The following is a 17,596-nucleotide window of genomic DNA, read 5'->3' on the forward strand; positions in this document are numbered from 1 at the left end:
AAGACTTTAAAATGTTTTTTGATGATGAACACAATTGGGTTTATTGAGAAACAAGACTGACCTGTAGTTATTTGTAGATCAGAAAACATTTGTCTCTGGTACATTTATTTTCCTTTTATTAGTTAAGATGATGCCAATGGCTTCAACCAATAAGCCCTAAATTTTTATTTTTATTATTTTTTTTTATTTTTTTTTTAAATTTAATCACTTTTTTTTTTTCAACGTTTATTTATTTTTGGGACAGAGAGAGACAGAGCATGAACGGGGGAGGGGCAGAGAGAGAGGGAGACACAGAATCGGAAACAGGCTCCAGGCTCTGAGCCATCAGCCCAGAGCCCGACGCGGGGCTCGAACTCACGGACCGCGAGATCGTGACCTGGCTGAAGTCGGACGCTTAACCGACTGCGCCACCCAGGCGCCCCAAGCCCTAAATTTTTAGTGTCTTAGCAAAGGAAGAGTTTATTTCTCACATGTCACTAACATAAAGTGTTCCCAGTCAGGCCAGGGACCCAGGCTGTATCCTCCTCAAGGACCTTGGAGAACTTTGCTTTTAGTAAGTAGATAAGAAAAGATACCAGACTGATGACGTGGAAAGGTTTTAATCTTTCAGACTTGGAAGTGGCACACATCACTTCTATCCACATTCCAAGGTCCATAATTCAGTCATATACTCATACTTAACTACAAGAGGAATTCTGGGGAAAGTAGTCTATCTATGTGCTTTGAAGCAAAAGGAAATGGACTTTGGTTAACACATGATGGTCTCTGCCACAGTTTACTCTTCTGATCACTAAGTATCTCTTTTCTCTTTTTTCCTTATACAAAGAAGACACTCATACCCTTCCGGAGGAAAACAAAACGAAACAAAAATGTTTCATGCAGACAGTGCATCCCGATGAAGTTGATATTGATGTACGAACATGTAGCCTACCAACATGAACTAAAAAGACGAGTTTTATGTCCCCCGCTGCCATCATCCTATACATTCAAATTACGATGGTGGAATAGGGACAGATAACTGCAATCAACATTCCTATTCAGGAAAGGAAAGGATTAGAGATACACAGCAATCAACACTCTTTGCAACTTTGAAGTTTTGTTGAGCAGACATTATGAAAGTCCTTACCTTGATTAAATCCTGATTCTTCTCTCTAGTAGAAAGTCCCTTGTCTATTCTCGTTTTTTACTGCTTGCTCCTGATGTGCAAGTTTGGGCTTGTAACTGTGTTAATAGTTCAATTCCTTCAAAATCACAGTACATTTCTGATTTATGTTCTTTTCAGTCAGTTCCATGTGTCAGTAGCCGCACCTAAAGGTCCTTTCTAGACGTAACTCTCAAGCCTCATTTTTTTTTGCTTCCTTGCCTCTTGTAGTAAATAGTGTTCCAGTTAAATGCAGCTACTGAGTGCCCCTCACTGATTTCTTGCAAGGCAGAGATGAGATGTCCCACAGAGCTATTTCCCAATTATACAATTGTTAGCAGATAAATAAATGGTTGTGTTTTAATCTACTAAATTGGGGATTGTTTGTGAAACAGCAATAGATAATTGTAACTGGCCAACTACCTTCAGGGCACCTGGACTTCGACTAGGAAGGCCACACCTATAATCTGATTTTTGCCTCACAATGAGTTGTAGTAATACTATTAATATTTAGGCAGAAACAACAGATGTAAACTATGACTATCCTGAGCAAACTAGAACACAGCAGTTGTTTTATAGCCTTTTGTTACTCAAAACCTTTTTTTTTTTTCTTTCAGTCTTCGCTCCTTTTCCAAAGAGTTTAGAAGTAGCTGACTTTTGCGATTTTTACAGGAACTGAGTTTCTGGCCTCTATCCTCTTTCATTTCCGTTTACAAACTGTGATTCTTTTCTGAGTACATTGGTTTCTTGTGATAGCTTGCTGAACGTAGTCGCCATTACTTTCCCATCACTTCTGCTGGTGCTAAAGATTCAGAGGTTATATGGTCTTCTTTCAAGCTATCACTGGAGATAGTTTGGCCATGTGTTTTGCTTCTATGTAACACAATTCTGTGTCCAGCCCCCGATAACAGTTTCCCCACTATGTGATGTTCAACCACTAAGGCAATTCACAAATTTTCAATTGTTAATTTTGGCTGTATCCCACTCCCAGTACTAAATGTGCAATGGCTCAACAATAATCAAAGTTTATTTCTCACTCACGTAAAGCCCCAAATGTGTATTCCTCGATGGGGGGCCGTTCTCCTCTTTGCAGTGTTTCTGGAATAGAGGCTAGTTCTGTCTTGTGGCTCTGCCCTTTTGATGGTAAGTTTTCAAAGTCGCCATGTTCAGAGTCAGGCTGGCAGATGGAGAAACGGCAGAAAAGATCATATGCAGGCGACTTTTATGGGCCAGGCCTGGCAACGAAGCACATCCTATTGGCTAAATACATCCTACTAGCTGACACTCAGTCACATAATTATACCTAACTGCAAGGAAGGCAGGGAAGGATCAATGGTCTAGCTGTGTGCCCAGGGGAAAAAAAGAAAAAAAAAAAAAAAAAAAAAGGAAGAAGAAACAAGTTTTCTGAAAAGCCAGCCAATCTGCTACACTAGGTCCCAGAAGTAACAAGATATTCTTAGTTTTCAGTTATTCACTCATTAGAAATAAAGGCAAATTTGTGGATAATATAAATGTCGGTAATCTAAAAAGCATTGTTCATCAAAACTTTGATAGGTATTTTCTCTCCGCATTTGAATATGTATGTGACTGGTATTCTTGGAATATCCCTCTCACCAAATAACATGCATTATATGGATCTCATTCCTGTAAGGCTGAGCAACTGATAGGTTTGTAATTCAGTCACCCCTCACCAGCTCTTCCTCTGGTAACACTGGCAGACTAATCTAAAGTGTATCACTTCCTGAATCTTCTTTGGAACGAAATGTTCTATTCCAATAAACTTCCCTGTTGGTTTGCTGGCTAAATGTAAAGGAAAAATAAAACATACTTAAAAAACATAACTAGTGAGTATAGAATCAGATATCATCTGGTCCACTTTCTTTAATTTTCAATACTATGGGTGCTGGTCATTAACAGGCACAAAAAGGATATATTCAAGATATGCAAAAGAAATCAGTGCTGGGTAATAAAGAGTTCACTATACAAAAAAGAAAGAAAGAAGGAAAGAAAGAAAGAGAAAGAAGGGGAAGGGCTATAAACATTTTTATAGTTAATTCAGTTTTGAAAACTTGCTTTCAAAGTGTAATTGTCACTGCTCTGTGTAGAACGTTTAAAAATGAGGAACATGATAAAAGCTGCCAAAGGTTTTCCCAAACAGATTAGATTTGTCTTTTTAAACTCTTCAAACCTAATCACAAGAGAAGCTAGCAATTTTATTTGCCGAGCCTTCTTTTTTTTTCTCACTGCTCAGGAGTTCCACTAAAACTGTACCTCTTTTCGGGCATTAAAGGAGTGAGCAAAAAGAGCCAATAGATTATATTACCAGAAGGAATATTAATTTCTGGAAGACATCAAGATTCCAAAGCTTGCCTTGAAATCATCAGTTAGTCACGTGGCCCAATGGCAACAATTGAGGAAAGCAGGATGGAGCTATCCCATGCCACTAAAAGGCTTAGCATACTAATGGCCCTTTGACACTAGCAGCCATTCAGAAATCAGACTTTGTCATGCTGAAGAATAGACCACTCACCCCCAACAGGAAGCATTGGAGAGGCAAACGTGACAGTAATTCCCTGTCAGATAAAACTGAGGTATTGTTTTGGATTCCATCATATGTGACAAGAATGACCCAGTCATAAATTTAAAATATTCTTTCTTTACCTGTTAGCCACTCTATGTTAGAGCTAAGTATCTGTGACAGGTTAAGGTTAACAGTTTTGAGAATCTAGGTGTTTTTGTACAGGTCGTGAAGATTGGGATACGGCTACCTGCTGTATTTTGATAATCTAAATATTGTTAAAGATTACAGCTACCTAAGAAAAACTGATCAAGATTCAAAGTGTTTTCTACCTTTCCTTAGCTAATAGAAGCTGGAAGGTAGTGTGAGAAAATAAAGCCAAGGGGGAAATAATCTGCTTTAGAGTTATTTTTCTCTGTATTTATGCAGCTTTAAATGACCTTGTATTAACATGCAACAAAACACTTGAAACAATTCAGTGGAAAGGCAGCATAAAAACCCAGTAATAGTCCATGGAAACTTGGGGAGGTGGGGAACTCACACATTAACACATCAAAACTAATTTGAAGAGGATTTAATTGATCCGTGGGCTGTCAAAAGAAGACTTCGGCTGGTAAATTACAAGTGGTTGTCTGCTCATTACCTTTTTTCTTTTAAAAACAGGGAGATATAACCAGTGTTTTATCTGTTTATATTTATTTATTATTTCCCACTTTCTGTATTCGGTACCTTATTTTGTCCAATTATCTTGTGTTTGAATCATTTTTCAAAGGGGGAAATATTTATTTCAGGGAGATTATCTCTTGTTCCATGAAAGAGGAAAAAACAGGTTCAAATCAGGGAGACTTCATCAAAGAGACTTGTAATCCCTATTGTGTCTGTGTATTCTTCCCATCGGTTTAGAGAATGTGATAAATATCTCTTTGAATCAAGCGTTGGCATTTACTTTTTCAGGCTCCAACAATTTAAATGTGGTGCAAAAATAGGATATTCAGATACAGTAATTTACTACATTGAGTTGCTTTTTTAGTGTGAAACACTACTTTTGGTTCTTTTTTAAAATGTCCCTTTTTGCTGGAAGTAGATTAATTTTTCTTCTATAATTTTAATTTTATAACACCATGTTTTTGGGGGAAAAATAAAAATAAAATAAGATCATTCTTTGTGACCTAACACATTTCACTGAACCCAAAAATGAATAATTGCAAAAGAAAGACAAGCCTTTTAAAGTTTCATTTAGCACTTGAAAACCTTCCCCAGATCCTCAGCTCCAGCTACCTTCTCTTGCAAAAAGAGCAAAAAGATGGGTTATTTCAGAGTTTTTGAGCATCAACTAGTTTGTAGAACTATAGAACTTAGTTCTCTTGATTGCTCAGTTATCAAAAATTTTAAAACGATTAATTTTTTAAATTGTAATTTGGTTGTCCTGACCCTCTTGCCAAGTTTCCACATGGTTTTAATTTAATGTTCCCCAACTGGTATCTTTATTACTCCATGCTTCCCTCTTATTGAGATATACAGGGTTATTAGGTTTTTATTTTCTAAACAAAAAGATTGATATCAGTCATGAATAGGTTGGAAATTATTAAATGCTTTATTGAAAGTTTTTCTTTTCTTAATTTCAAAGACTGTGAGGGCAGTTTTCTTAACAGGGGAGGGAAATGTATATTTTGAAGGATAACATTATCTGGAGGATAGATACATGTTATGAATTTTGTTTTATTGTTCTGGAAGAGAGGGAAAAACACCTTATTTTAAAATTAAATTTGATATTGTGGGTGATTTGTGAAATCTGGGGCTTATTCATTTTCTAGTAAGCATCCGTAAACATTTAAAATTGTACAAAACATTTGTAATAAAGGTATAATATTGTGAAAATACCTATAAGATTATTACATACATAAAGTCTTTTGAAATAAAAAAAAAATTATTTCAGCTTTATCCCTGATTTTTTGATGTGCTGAAACGAATTCTTAGTAACTATGTTTTGCTTACCTTACCAGTCCATACCTTTTAAAATATTGCCCTACCACACCTTTAAAAATATTACTTTCTTTTTGGGACTTGAATGTTAAAGAGAACTGGTGAAATGAACAGCATTTTAAAAACTATGATTGAAGGCATTCTATGACATTCTATCACATGTTTTCCTTGCCTCTTCTGCGATCTCCATCAGGTGCTGAGACACCCCGGGCAAAGCCGGAGCCTCATTTCCCAAGAGCGACTGGTCTCAGTGATACTGATGACGACTTACTACACTTTCCAGCCGGACTTTCTTCTCTACTGGGAGGTTTTATTTACTCCACCCGTTCAGCCCACCAGGCACTCAAACCACAAGAAAAACGTGGCCAATTTCTCTTTGGAGCATCAGTTTTACGCTAGCATAAGGATGTTTAAACCTCATTTTGCATTAAAATGACAGATATCTTATGGAATACAATGCAAAACTCTCATAATGTTTTAATTCAAACATGAGACTTTGAAGAAATTTCAGGATTGTGAGGGCCTCGCAGATTTTTTCATTCTGCAGCTAGGGTGCTTAAGTAGAAAAGTGTGAGAAATAGTGAATTAACACACAGAAAGGTGTAATCTTTTTTTTGTTTTCTTTCCCTAGCTTTATAGTAGTTCGCGTACATACACCATTATCTTCAATGAGTTTTCCTTATCCAAATTCTTCTATCTCTAAAAAACCCCAAGCTCTGCAGCATGAATTCCACTGAAATCCAAAATGAATGGTATTTCAAGGATATTGCAGTACTGAGTCACATGTAGGGGAGTAATATTGTTGTTACTATTTTTCTCCTTTTAAAAAAGGAAAATGTTTTCATACTTCTAAATATATTTATTTATTTGGAAAAAATAAACAATATTGAAAAAGAAAAAGACGGAACTAAAATTCACCCCAGGTTCTTATCAACCTGAAATTAATGCTGCTCATTGAACAAAATATTTATTCAATGCTCACTGTATGGCAGAGACATCTTTCTACACACACACACACACACACACACACACACACAATTTTATGTAAACAAGGACATACCATACATGCTGTTCTAGTACTTGCTTTTTTATAATAGAAAGATGTTACAGACAACAAATATACCTATATCATCATTTTTAATAGTTGTCTAGTATTTCTTTTTGCAGTGCTAGGCTACTTAACCATTGCTGTTATGGCCTTTCTCAATGTCTTATTCCCACACCAATCTTTGGAGACTGAAGCTTTCTCAAGTTTACTCCAAACATAAGTATTTCTGACATTTCATGATTTTTTGACTGCAAACTGCAAAAGACAGTCCTTGTACATATTTATGAGTTTATGTATTCATATATGAATGTATGTTTACAATATGTATATATGCTTGACATATGTATTGCCATATTTATTTTTAAGTCTTACTCTTGATGTAAAATTATCCTCTCCACAGGTTATGATAAGAAAACAAATATCTTTAGCAATTCCATCAGATAATAGGTTATTTGCAAATCAAGCCTGCATAAGGTCTTTACTTATGACACAGTCATTTCCTTTGCAAGTTGTCTTTCCGAACTGTAACCACTGTCTTGACGATGAATACACCTAACTGGATCTTAATTCTCAGAAAAAAATGCACAACTTCAGCATGTCTTCCTTGGTTATTCTTGTCCCTTTCTTTGTGCTTCATCTTCTCATGGAGTTAATCACCCAAACTGAATTTCCTCTGGGGAAACTGTATGCACATTTTCTGCATAATCTCTTGAGGTTAAAGGCTTTGAGGATCTTTGTACATAATGGAAGAGGAGAGTCCTTTGACTACAATTGTCTTAATCCTTAAGATGTTTTGTGTGGAGTGAATGGGGAAGCCATCATTTCTTCTAAGGCTTCCTGGGACAGAATCTGCAAGATATTTGCTTCTTGGTGATTTTATTGAGTAATGCATTGAATAGATGAAGTTAATAATTACTAAATAAGCACATGCTAAATAAGTTCTCTGTAACTATATTTTAAGGTTAATTGGTACCCTCAGGTTATATCTAATTATATGTGACAACATTTCATAATGAAAAAGGCATTTGTCTCGTTGAACTGAGCAATTTCTTCAATTGATGATGCAGGTTGAACAACATTACTCCTGGCTGGGTTTGGCACATTAAACAATTTTCTTATTGTAGGGAGAATTTTATTTTTTCCACCATATTTTACATAGAGACAGGCTTTTGCTTAATAATTATTTTGTTCCTAATATGTTGATCTTAAACCAGAGTTCATACGGAAGTCTCTTAGAAATAGAATTATAAAATTATTTCATGCTGTATGTAGCTAGATTTAACACAGAGTCAAAGGAACAGTCTCTCCTTTGTTTCTTTAATTGTTCCCAAAAGAAAATTCATAGACTCACATCTCTCCTCCTGTTACTTAACCTGCAGAACATTGTCAAATATAATTGATATATTTAAGAACTTGGAAGCCCAATGGAGATATTGGATTTCTCTTTCTAGAATACATTTTTTTAAAAGAGACTTTTATATTTCTCTAGAGTGCAGCAGCTTGCCTTTAGGTAATAAAATGAACAAGACTTCTTGAGTCTGCTTTAGCCTCATAACAGGGTGATCCTAGCAGACCATATCAGCTTTACTTATCTCTCTCTTATTTTTAATTTTCTCCGGAGGTAGATGAACCCCAGCACATTAAACAGGGGATTACTCAAAAATCCCAGAAGTTTGATTTCCAGAATCTATTTTTTTAGTCTGTCTTGCTTTGGTTGTGGAAATATAGACAAATAGGATTTGAAATATTTTGGAAAGTAATTCGTAAATCTTCTATGGCTTAGTCATGTATTTCTTCATTGTGAGTCAAACTCCAATCTACATTTCCTAGGATTAAACCTGAAAATAAACTTAAATGATTCTGAAAGTAATGCATGCTCTTCATAAAATATTTTTAAGACATAGACAAGTATGAATAACTATGTCCATAACATAACCATCCAGAGATAACCATGATAGGCATTTTGATGCATTTTTCCTAGTCTTTTCTCCACATGTAAATAAATTTTTATACATATATATGTGAACCTTCTGTTTGTCCATATTTACATATATTTGTTTAAGATAGATTCTGGATGTGAGATTACTAGATAAGAGAATGAACTTTTTTAAAGATTTTATTTTTAAGTAACCTCTATACCCAACATGGGGCTCAAACTTACAACCCTGAGATTAAGAGTCACATGCTTTATCGACCAAGCCAGCCAGGCTCCTGGAGAATGAATATTTTTTGTGGTCTTAAGTCCTATCACATTGTTCAGAACAGATTTGTGGCAATTTATAGCTTCACCAGCTGTGAATGTGTATGCCTTCTGTTTTTTGGGTCACTTGCTTACATTGAATATTCATTCTGATTAAAGCTAATTTGGTAGGAACAGTGGGCTGAATGGTGGCCCCCCAAAAGATAAATCTACATCTTAATATCCAGGCTCTGTGAATATTACCTTATGTGGCAAACGATGAAATTAACGATTTTGAGAGGAGGATTTATTCTGGATTAGCCAGGTGGGCCATAAGTGGTATCTTACACATTTGTATAAGGGAGAGGCAGAGGAAATTTTGAGGCAGACACAGAGAAAAGAAGACAACGTGAAGATAGAGGCAGAGATTGGAGATTGTGATGGGAACACAACCCAGGGATGCCATGGAGAAGTCCCCAGATGATGGAAGATGTAAGGAACAGATTTTCCTCAAAGCTCCTGAAGGGAAGTGGCCTTGCCAACACCTTGATTTTGAACTTCTGGCCTACAGAATTGTGAGAGAATAAATTTCTATTGTTTTAAGCCACTAGGTTCTAGTGATTTGTTATAGCAGTCACAGGAAATGAATACAACAGGTAAAAATCATATTTCAGTGTTGATTTCATCTGCATTTCCCTCACCAGAGACATATTTTATTTTTTTAATTTTTTAAATTAAAAAAAATTTTAAAAGTAATCTCTGCACCCAACATGGGGTTCAAACTCATGACCCCAAGATCAAAAGTCACATGCTCTACTGACTGAGCCAGTCAGGCACCCCAAGACATGACTGTTTTAAATTTTATTTATTTAATGAATAATAAAACCGGATGAAAATGGGACATAAAACAGAAAAGAGAGAAACCAGTTGGAGGCTACGGCAGTATTTTAGAAGAGAAAAACACCATGGCTTGAAATAAGATAGTGGAGTAGGGATGAAGAAAACAGACTGGGGAGATAGCTGAAGTTTAAAAAAGTAAGACCTAGGGGCACCTGGCTGGCTCAGTGGGTAGACCATGCGATTCTTGATCTCAGGGTCATGAATTTGAAACCCATGTAGGGCATGGAGCCTACTTAAAATAAAAATTAAAATAAAATAAAATAAAAATAAAAAGACAAGACCTAGTGATTGATTACACAAGACTATGAAGAGGGAGAAGATGAGGAGAAAGAACAACTAAGTGGGTGATTATGCCATTTACTGAGATAGAAAATATGGAAGAAGAGAAGCAGATTTGGAGGAAAAAGAAATAATTCAGTTAGAATGGCTTAAGGTGCCCTGTGAGACATGCATGTGAACATGTCCAAGGGGTTGCTGGCTATAGGTCTAGAGCTCAGGACAGAGATCTTGGCTAAAGCCATCCACTTGTAAGTCATCAGCATTTTGAAGCTATCTACATGTGTGAGACTTTTCTAGATAGAGTGCTCAGGGTACAAAACAAACAAGGCTTGGGACAAAACAGTGAGGAACAGCATAAGAGGGATGGTCAGAGAAAATCTTAAGCTGGGAGAGTAAGAGGGGGCAAAACTGAGAAGAATGTTTTTTAAGGACAGAGTAATCAATCAACAGCATTAGGCTGACAGAGGCCAGCTTGCAGTATCTTCAGAATATGCCTCAGCTTTCAGACTGAGACCAAGCCTGCAGCAAATGATGGAGCATGACAAGCACATCAAGTAAGTCAGGGCATTTCTGCCTAGCACAGGGCTTTTTCGAGGAGCCATGTTTGCTCCAGCGCTTACTGTTGAATTGACTGAGAATTTTTCACATTTGCACCACCATCTGAATGCATTCCATGCCCATATCCTGCTTTCTCCCCCCTTTCATAATTCACAGGCACTATTCCCATATAAACCTCTTAGACTCTTCACTCTGCCCACCTTTGACACGTGATCTTGCAAAAATTTCTGTGGAATTAGAGGAATTCAAGGAAGCTGAAGAGTAAATGCACAGTAAAGTTCAAGACCTTTAATGGTGAAGAGGGAGAGGATAGAAACTGGAGAGAGTACTTGAGCCAATAGGGACTTTTCTCCTTAAGATGGCGCAGGCATGACATTTTTCAATCTACTAATTTAGGAATGAATGGAGAGAAAGTGTGATAGCCCAAGATCCCTGAGAAAAGTGAAAGGATGGAATCCTGAACATAGCTGGAGGAATTCAGCTGAGACAGAAGGAGAAATCTCTCCTCCATAGTGGGAGGAGGAAAGAAAGGAAGGACGTGTAAGCTTACAGATGCTGTACCATAGCGGGTGAGACCATCTGCTGAGAAGGAGGAAAGAGATGATAGAGTACATGTTCAAGGACAGCATAGAGGGTTCATTGTAGCTATTTTACAGGATGGTTAACAGTGAAGCGCTAGAAGCTTTCCAATTTATGCATGGACTAGACAGAAGTATTCATGATTGCCAGTTGTAGCAGTTACGGTTCTCAGCAGGAGACAGATGATACACTCAAATTGGAATATTGAGAAGAGAAAGTAACAAAGGAATATTTATAACGGTTTAGGCAGCAAATAAGGGAAACAGTAAGATAGAGTGCAACACTCCAGGCTGGTAACCCAGAGCACTGCTATCAGTCCCAGGACTAAAGTGGGAAAAAGAAGAAACAATTACTAGAACTCAGAGACTTAAAAAGCTTCATGGAGAGGCTAGTTTTTAGGAGCAGGGACTTTTTTTTTTTTTTTAATATTTATTTATTTATTTTAGAGAGAGCGCAGGGGAGGGGCAAAGAGAGATGGAGACAATCCCAAGCAGACCCTGTACTGTCAGCACAGAGCCCGATGTGGGACTTAACCCTACAAACCATGAGATCATGACCTGAGCCGAAATCAAGAGTCTGATGCTTACTTCACCGACTGAGCCACCCAGGCACTCTTAGGAGCAGGGACTTTTGATAGGATAGGAGACCCAGCAATTCATAGGGACCCACAAGTAGGGAGGTGGGAGAAAAACACTTAGATCTCACTCTCCTTAATCCCTTCCATCTGTTTGTTGGCCACTTTACCAGAATCCAGAAGGCAAAGGAATCTGTGTTGTGGTTCCTAACAGATCAGCCTCCTGGAGACAGATTAGGGTGGAGAAAGGTGAATCTGGAGAATTATGACATGCCCTACATTAAAATGTACCATAAAGCTACCAATAAAAAAAAAAAAAAAGCACATTATCGGCTCATGAATAGGTTTATAGAAAACCCTGTTTTGTCTAAAAATAGGACAAAGTATATACACATGTATTTATTATACAGTAAAGGTGATTTCAAAACAGTGGAACAAAAGGTGAATTATTCACCAAGTGATATTTTATTTTATTTTATTTTATTTTATTTTATTTTTGAGACAGAGAAACAGCATGAGTGGGGGAGGGGCAGAGAGAGAGGGAGACACAGAATCTGAAGCAGCTCCAGTCTCTGAGCTGTCAGCACAGAGTCCTACACAGGGTTCGAATCCACCAACCGTGAGATCATGATCTGAACCGAAGTTGGACGCTTAACCGACGGAGCCACCCAGGAGAACCCCCCCCCCCTGCTTTTTTTTATGTCCAAGTGATATTTTAACAGTTGGTTAGTGATTTAGAAAAGATAAGTTGAATCCCTACTTTTAGATCTCTATAAAATTAAAGATAAATCAATGATTTAAATGTAAAAGAACTTGAAGAACAAGATGAGGGATGAAAGGAAAAAAAAGAACTTAAATAAAATATGAGGGTACATATTTATGTTTCATTGGTCAGAAATTATCACAGAAACTAGAAGCTGCATTAAATTTTAAAACATCTTTATGGTAAAGAATACCATAAACAAGCCAAAAGATGAATAAAAAAATAGAAAAAGTTCACAACTCATGTTAAAAGATTAATAGCCATAATGTACAAATGAATAAATCTATAAAAAATAACAATTCAATAGAAAAAAAATCAGTAATAGGTTTTAATAAGCCAGTGATACATGAGAAAACATTTTTGGTAGGGGCACTTGGGTGACTCAGTCAGTTGAGCATCCAACTTCCACTCAGGTCATGATATGAGTTAGAGCCCCACATCAGGCTCGCAGAGTGAGTTAGAGCCCCAGAGTGAGCTAGAGCCCTACATCGGGTTCCGCAGCTGTCAGTGCAAAGCCTGCTTCAAATCTTCTGTCCCTCTCTCTTTCTGCTCCTCCCCCACTAGCGCTTGCTCACTTTCTATCTCTCTTAAAATAAACACTTAAAAAATAATAAAAAATAAATGCTTGTTCATTTTTGAAAGAGAGAGCATGGGCAGGGGAGGGGCAGATAAGAGGGAGACAGAGGATCTGAAGCATGAAGCAGGCTCTGCACTGACAGCAGAGAGCCAGATGCTGGGCTGGAATTCACAATGCCCACCCCCCCCCCAACCTCCCCAGATCATGACCTGAGCTGAAGTCGGATGCTTAACCAACTGAGCCACCCAGGCGCCCCATGCAAATGAATAAACATTTAAGACAAAAAAGAAAAAAACACAATTTGGTACATAAAAATGACAATACACTCAGCTTCATTAATAATCAAAGTCATGTAACTAAAAACAATTGTGAAATATAATTTCCACATCTATAAAGTTTTAAAAGATTGAAATGACTCCCTGTTGTAGGACGTGAAGGAAAACAGACCCTCTAATTCATGGGAATACATAAATCAATACAATTTTCCTTTAAGGCAAATTGACACAATGTATCAAAATATGAAATGTATATAGCTTTCGACCCACCAATCTTCTAGAATTTATTCCAAGGGGTAATTGTACAAGTGCATAATGATATATCTATTAGAATGTCCATTCTGGCTTTGTTTTTTTCTTTTTCTTTTTCTTTTTCTTTTCTTTTCTTTCTTTTTTTTTTTTTTTTTTAGTCTCTTCCCAATCCATTAATATGGAACTGGACAAGAAAACTAGCATACAATTCCACAGTGGAATACTCTGTAGCCATTAAAGTTAATATGTTTCTATATTAATTCATGTGAAAATATATCCAAAGCTTCTATCAGTGAAAAAGACAGTGCATATAGAATAATTCCATTTATTTAAAATTGATTATTAAGCATACTACTCTGGAATCGTAATGTCTAGAAAGATATTCACAAAATTGTTAGCAGCAGTTATCATTAGGTGTTGGTATTTGGGCTGCTTTTTCGTATTTGGCTTTTCTGTTCTCATTAAATTTCTAAAATGAAATATGTGTAATTTTACCATATATATGGCTAAGGTTATTTTTAACATATAATAAAGGAAGGAATGAAATTGCTTATGTGAAAACTAGAAGCAATTATTATGTAGAAAATATAGAATTTCAGGAAATACTAACAGTCTAGGCAAAATGGAAATCACCCACTTATGTCACCAACATTAGTGATGATACAGTAGTCTCTGGTAGAGCTTAGTGCCTCTATAGTCTATTTTCTGAAAATTCTCCTTTGAGGGGTGCCTGGCTGGCTCAGTCAGAAGAGCATGTGAATCTTGATCTCAGGGTCATGAGTTCAAGTCCCACGTTGGTGTAGAGATTATTTAAACAAATTTTCTTTTAAAAACTTAAAAAAAATTATCCTTTGAATATCAAGAACCAATCTCATGAACTCAGATTACAGATTTTATAACCCATAGTATAAAGAATGAGGAAAACATGAGGGATGGAAATTAACTATCAGACAGGAAGAGGAAAGAAAGTTTTATATGATGGGAGAAAAGGAGACAGGTTTTGAAGGAATGCAACCAGAGAGATAAGAAGCATAATTGGACTCCTAAAGAGGGATTTGCTGAGTCATCATTCTGGGCCTTGGGTGGGTGTGGCAAGATGATGGACACCCAGATAGCTTGAGGAGGAATCTGGACCTCCAGACTTATAGTCTGACTTATTGCTTTATCTATCATTGCTCTGGAATGTCAAATCAGTAAGGTCCTGGGAAGTTACCCACAGCCTATGGCCTCCATATGCTACTTAGCAATATGAGGCAGAGATGCTCAAAGATCGTAAGAATTCTACACTCAATTCCAAAGTGGGTGTGTGTGGGAGGAGTTCTCCACATCACCGAGCAAGAAATTCTCAGACACCAGCTGGGTGTCCTACAATTCAACTCAATTCTGACACTATCTACTACCCAGAGATTAGTGTTAGATTCCACAGGCTAAGAGTTCAGTCCTACAAGACTACCCTCCCCCTAATTCTCTTACTCCCCAACCTCTACCCATTTCAGATGCCAATGGGAAGTCCAGGTTGTTACTTGTGCTTCTGACCAAATGACCACACATGAGAGATTCCCATGACACCCTCCTTGGGTTTAATTTGCTAGAGCGGCTCACAAAACTCAGAAGAACATTTTACTTACTGGACATTTTACTTACCTGGAAACACTCCAAATCTTGTCCTTTGGTCCTTTTATGGAGGCTTCATTACACAGGCACGATTGATTAAATCATTAGCCATTGATGATTGATTCAACCTCCAGCCCCTATCCCCTCCCCAGAGGGCTGATGAGGGCAGAACTGAAAGTTCCAACCCTCTAATCACAGGGTTGGTACTCTTGCAACCAGCCCCCATCCTTAGGTGAGGTTCCAAAGTTACCTCATTAACATAATAAGAGACACCTGTATCTGCTCTCATCCCAGGAAATTCCAAGGGTTTTAGAAGCTCTGTGCCAGAAATGGGGACAGAGATCAAATATATATGTCTTATTATAAATCCCAATATCACAGACTGACAGATCAAAGTGGTTGGGCCTGAGAAAAGAAAGCTGGAGTTGGGGAGACTTACAACCAGAAGCCATGATGGGGATGGTAGTCATTAGTAGTAGTCAACATGAAGGCCCAGAGACTCTTCAGCAGTTGCCCGTGCCCACTGCTAAGGAAACAAGTTAATCACACTGCATTGGAGAGAGAATACCCAGAGCAGTGCTGTCCAATGAAATATAATGCAAGCTATGAATATAATTTAAAAATTTTCTGGTAGCCACATTGAAAAGGTAAAAAAAAAAAAAAAAAAAAAAAAGGATGAAATCAGAGCAGCTGTGTGGCTCGGTCGGTTGAGTGCCCACTCTTGGTTTCAGCTCAGATCATGGTCTCATGGTTCATGAGTTCAAGCCCCACATCTGGCTCTGCACTGACAGTACAGACAGAGCCTGCTCAGGATTCTTTCTCCGCCCCTCCCCCATTTGTGCTTGTGTGTGCTCTGTCTCTCAAACTAAATAAGTTAAAAAAAAATTTTTTTTAAAGATGAAATTAATTTTAATACTTTCACACAGGGGTACCTGGCTGGCTCAGTACAGTGTGTGACTCTTGATCTCAGGGTTGTGAGTTCTAGACCCATGTTGGGCCTAGAGCATACTTAAAAAAAAAAAAAAAGTTAACATACAGTTGACTCTTGCACAACATGGGTTTGAACTGTGTAGGCCAAATTATATAAGATTAAAAAAAAAATAAATACAGCATAGTGCTACAAATGTATTGTCTCTTCTTTTTCTTCAATTTTTCTTTTCTCTAGCTTACTTTGTTGTAAGAATACAGTATATGATGCATATAGCCTACAAAAAATGTGTTAATTCACTGTTTATGTTATAAGTAAGGCTTCTGGTCAGCAGTAATCTATTAATAGTTCAGTGGGGGGGGGGGGTGGGAAGGAGTCAAAGTTATATTAGGATTTTCAATTGTGCAGGGGTCAGCACTCCTAAGCCCTGTTTGTTCAAAGGTCAACTGTATCTTATTTAATCCAACAAATCCAAAATATTTTCATTTCGACTTTTAATCAACATAAAAATGAGATACTTTACATACATTTTTTTTCCATACTAAGCCTTGGAAAGTCAGTGTGTATTTCACATTTACAGCATATATGAATTTGGTCTTGCCACATTTCAAGTGCTCAGTGGCCATTTGTGGCTGGGGACCACTGTACTGGACAGCACGGATACAGAGAACAGCAGGCCCTTCTCTTTCCCACCATCATAAACACACAAGCCTCCTCTTCTCAGACCATCTTGGCAAGGAAGAGAGATGAGGGGACCCTTCCAACAGTAAGAAATGTTTTTGATAGGGAGTTAAAATTATGGATTATGGATTAAAAGACTTTTTTAATGTTAATTTATTTTTGAGAGAGAGAGAGAGAGCAGGCGGGAGGAGCAGAGAGGGAAGGAGGTGGGGGGGTCCAAAGCAGGCTTTCTGCTGACAGCAGAGAGCCTGATGCGAACCTTATGCGGAGCTCAAACTCAGGAACTGCAAGATCCTGACCTGAGCCAAAGTCGGCCGCTTAACTGACTGAGCCACCCAGGCACCCTGGATTAGGAGACTTTTAACAAGAGAAACAGTTAATTTTAACTAGACACTAAGTTTTTCTTCAATGATCAGTGGTAGTGAGGACTGAAGGACAAGATGAGATCATTTAAAATAAAGAAATTATCATTTTTTGTACATCTAATGAATACTGGGTACATTTCAACCCATATTACCAAAGATGGAGAACTGTTTTTTTTTACTATGAGGGAACCTAGCCATTTCTGAGCATATTGATGAAATAAGACACCATTCATCACGTTGTGTTTAGGCATAGTTCTTCAAAAGTTAAGGCAGTATTGCTTGAACCCTCCAGATGCTTGTAATCTAAAGCCAAGGCTACCTATAATGGCAGTCACTGCAAACAAGTTATGATAATTGGGAACGGGGTTTCTTGGGGGACATG

The sequence above is a fragment of the Lynx canadensis genome, chromosome A1 (genome assembly GCF_007474595.2).
Source record: "Lynx canadensis isolate LIC74 chromosome A1, mLynCan4.pri.v2, whole genome shotgun sequence".
NCBI classification, from domain to species: domain Eukaryota; kingdom Metazoa; phylum Chordata; class Mammalia; order Carnivora; family Felidae; genus Lynx; species Lynx canadensis.